Source organism: Macrobrachium nipponense, chromosome 35 (assembly GCF_015104395.2).
Source record: "Macrobrachium nipponense isolate FS-2020 chromosome 35, ASM1510439v2, whole genome shotgun sequence".
Classification (NCBI taxonomy): Eukaryota; Metazoa; Arthropoda; class Malacostraca; order Decapoda; family Palaemonidae; genus Macrobrachium; species Macrobrachium nipponense.
The window spans coordinates 44,356,256-44,360,940 of record NC_061096.1 but is presented as its reverse complement, the minus strand read 5'-3'; positions in this window follow the sequence as shown (position 1 = coordinate 44,360,940).

The following is a 4,685-nucleotide window of genomic DNA, read 5'->3' as shown; positions in this document are numbered from 1 at the left end:
TTTTCCTCTTTAATCTTATGTTTCAGCATCTGTTTCTAGGTTTTTAGTTTAATTTATCGTTATTTCGGTTTAAAATTGTTAAAACTTCTTTTCTGGCGTATTAAGACATTTGGATAATTATTCAACGATAGATCTAATCATATCGTGGCCCTTATTTTTCGACTATTTCTTTTTAATCCTGTATATTTTATCGATTTCCAGGTTTTTATTTATTCATTTCGTTGTTATTTTCGATTTGGAAGCATTAAAGCCTCCTTTTGCGAGTACTTAAACATTTACATTGTTATTCAACTTGGATCTAGACGTACCGTGGATCTCTGTTATTCAAGCTCGGTTGAAGGAACAAGTTATTGATACAGCTATTTCGCAATTGGCGTGTTTTCGTTTATAAAATACCTATTTATCTCCTTTAATTCACATGTTAATATGAAACGAACATCATCCGTAGTGCAACAATGTGTAAATTATTATCCAGGTTGCGTTACATCGTCCAGACGAGCAACAACGCTGATGCATCAAAGCACAAACCACAAGTAGAACAACACACTAACATTTTAATCAAATGCATTACGAGTAAGCGTAGCAGTGTCGTGTTTGCTTGTGACTGCCACCATCCGCTTTATATCCATTTAAACTAGCCGATATCCATCATATAACACCGCTTTCAAACAAGAAAATATTATCGCTGCTAGGCGAACAAAGGCCTTCTCGAAAGATAAAACGCTTGACTTGAATAATGTCAAGCAAATGTTAAAAGCAATTATGCATGTTGCTCGGAAAAGTCTGGTACATTTAACCGCAGGAACATTTATCGGTAGATATGTATTATTTAGCATTTATGTAATTTTAGTTTGAATGAAATTACATTAAGAGAAAGCTACACTTAGACAGTATATAACATCTATATTTAGCATGTTATTTGCGTATTTTGCATTCGAGGAATGTTTCACTTTTCTTCAAGTAGTCGGTTACTTAACTTGTGCGTGTCTCGTATGATCAGGATTAACCCAGATTATAACGTCATTACTTGACTAGAATAACCATAATGTCTTTAAGTGATGAATCGCTTTTCCAGACCATTCTAGTTCAGAAATGTACAGAATACTCTCATATACTTTCGAGAGATTTAGGAAAAATGTGGTTGATTGGTTCTGTATTCATCCTACCTTAAAACTCAGAGGGAGCTGTCAACTGTCCCTTTGGAGTAGCTGAGGCGGCAACATACCCCATACGATCACGCTTGCTTGTAATTTTACTGCCAAGTCGCTCACATGTCTTTTTTCTTCTTTTATTTGTGCAAATTCAAGTCGCCCGTATCCGTTAATGTTGTGACGGACGCGGGTGAACATGGGCGACTTAAATTGGAGTCAAGCTTGGCGGGAAATGGGTGATTTGTGTCACAGTGCGACTAACATAATCGTAAGGAGAATGGAAAGTAATTGAAGGTGTTGTTTACCTCACATCATAAAAAAGATACAATACGCTGAACTAGAAAGAAATTGACATGGTGAAAGTTTTTATTATTATTATTATTATTATTATTATTATTATTATTATTATTATTATTATTATTGGGTTTATAATAACTTTTGTTTGATATGGCGAAAGCTTGAACTTTGAACGTCGACCTTTCTTTTAGATGTGAGCAAAGTGTAAGCTTCCCGGCTTTCCCTTTGGAAAGTGGGAAGGAGGAGCAGTTCCCAGGAGATGGAGACTGGCCACCTTTTAGTCCTCTTCTGGAGTTGTTCCTGTTGGACTTTCGACCGAGTAACGTGTGAGGAACTGCATTGGCGGTCTGGAAATATCCTATGGGATATACTACAAGGATATAGAGACGCAGAGGGTAGGACAGAGCATATAAAGAAATAATGATTGATTAACTGTAGTATCTGGATGGATATGCATGTGTAACGAGGAAAAGAAGGAATTTGATTATAGGTTGACGCAAATATGGTTGTTGTGAACCGTTTACAGTCTCTCTCCTCTGCCGAAAAAAGATTTGTCATCGTATGATGATAATTCGTATTTCTAGTGGGGTCAGGTTTTGGTATCATGATTATGGATGCAAACTGTTAGAATTTAAAGTGCTGATGCGACTTCGTGTATTTTCTTGTCATTGTCAATACTCGCATTTAATCTTTGAGAGAGAGAGAGAGAGAAGGTACTTCCACCTTGATTTTATCAATTTTCGTTACGCCTACTCGTTAACACGTTCTTCCCGAATTGTCTCTTTCCCTTCCGTTATATTTACTTAGTCCTTTTCTCAATTTATGGTTATTATTTTTTCTCATCTCTCGTTGTTTTCGTTATTGTTTTGAAACAAGAAAACGGAGAAAAAAAACCCTCAGGCCGTAATGGTTAACAATTTAGGATTCGGGAGGAATTGCAGTTGACCCAAGGTCTATAGAGGTATACCGTCTACCGCATTATTTCCCTGAGATTTTTGACCTGCAGTGCGTCCAGAGTTGCTAATTCTATTGATATCTCCAGGAATTTAATCCCGTAGTGTTTAATTCTCTTTTGAATCATAGCACCTTCTTATTCCATGGCAAATCCGAACACCGAAATGCATAATCATCACTAACACGAATAACAAGTAAAATCTTACTGATAGCAACTTGGTTAAACGTGTCCATTAGTACGGAGAAGAAAAATCGAGAAACTGATAATTACCCAGTAACCAATCAATACCCATCTCTAGACAAGGGTCTGGCCACTCTCTTTCCCTGAGATACATTGCACCTGTGCCCAAACCGTTTGCACTTCTTGAGGCATCAAGGTGTCCTATTCCCTTTCAGAGGGTGGCTCAAAAAGGTCACTCTGTAGTCTCCTCAGATACAAACTTTCACACTTACCTCCTGAACAAGAATTTTAAGTAATATTTATTCGGACGAATTCATGAACGTATTTATGAAAATATTTATTCTTAGTTTATGTGAATAATAAAAGTATTTTTGTATTAATAATTGTAAATCATAGAAATGGGTTATTTATTGACAGAAGGGGCTGACTAAAAAATTGCCACACAATGTTTTTATTCTTATTTATTTTAGCAGTTTTTAGCCATAACAATAAACAAGATGTACGGTAAAAGGAAATAGAAGGGTATCGTTTACATAACTGTTTCATCTTTTTAATAAAATTTCTTATATCCTACGTAAAAATGAAAACTACTTCGTCGATGTAAACAAAAATGTTGCCAGTTCCTGGTTTTTATCCCTGTAAAAATTTTTTAGTTTCTCTAACTATCAATAGATGTCCATAGCAGCGTTGTCCAAAATTTTCAAGAGGATAACGGACTTAAAATAAAATAAGAACATTACGAAACAGCTAAATAGATTGAATAATTAACATAATCCTGTTTTAAATATGGATTTGTAATATGAATTTATCTAAACAGAACATGTTATTGATAGAATTATAGTTTATCCTTTATGAGTAGCATGATTTTTTAAATATAGGTTCGTTTACCCTTCCGGGTTCCGGTCATTGGTCATGGACATGTAGATTTGTAAACATTGGAAAGCAAGGACCCTACCCAGTCTGCTAAAAGCTACTAATTCTTTCTCTTGTAATCGACATTATTTACTTATATCGGTGATCCCTGTAAGGTAATTCGTAACCAATTAACGCATGAATATGTACTTCAGCAAGGAGTGTGATTATTATAACTTGTTTTGTTATGTAGAGTTATTATTTGCATGCAAAGACTTGACAAGAGGCTTTTGGGGGAAGAGGAAGTCAAGTTGTAACTGGGAAAGAAGAGCCAACTGTAGTCTCTCAGACTTCATGAGGGATCAGTCTTTTTATTTTTGCATTCATAGTTATTAGGTATAAACAAGCTGTTTGACGTTGGGAGGGTACATGCATGCAGGTATAGCTATGCACCAAATGGTTGATCTAGTACCTATCTGAATTTACTGACGCCAGAGAAGAAAACGGTCAGGTTATTCCACATCCTGGTGCCACACGAGACCACACCTAGGTAGGCCTAGGGTAGATCTATATTACTCTTCCGTGGCGGCCTAGACTATGGCAGTTGCGTTTTTTTTTTTACCTCCTGAACAAGAATTTTAAGTAATATTTATTCGGACGACTGTAATTAACCCACAGGGGCTCATACTAAACACGGTAAAATACATTTGACGCCCCAATTTCTGGTGGCTTTCGTATTTGCGGGGACGAACGATGCGGAATGCTTATATAGAAATACCGTTAGTTTAGTTGGATAGCCTGATTCCCAGCAGTTGCTAACCTTTTTTGTTGCCACCCTGACCAGATTGGGCCACACCGCCCTAAGTAAGGTTAGGAAAGATTTGGTTAGGTCAGGACCTGGCATTATAGGAAAGATTTGGTTAGGTCAGGACCTGGCATTATAGGAAAGGTTAGTATATCCATTTATGTATGAGGAACTCGTCCCGGTTGACAACTGGCAGGAATCAGGGCGTGCAGTTAAAGTTTTACCCTGAATTTTTTTTTTTTTATAGAATACGGAAGCCCTACTTGGTAATCACACAGTTGAACATCTACTGAATCATGGAAAACAATGACAAAAATGAGCAGTTTATCTGCTTACAGAAGCAGAGATTGTAAAGTAAAGGAATAAAGGGTGAATGTAAATTAACAAAAATGTCGTGGTGGTTATGTACCATAAAATAAGTGGATAAACTGCTAATTTTTTTTAG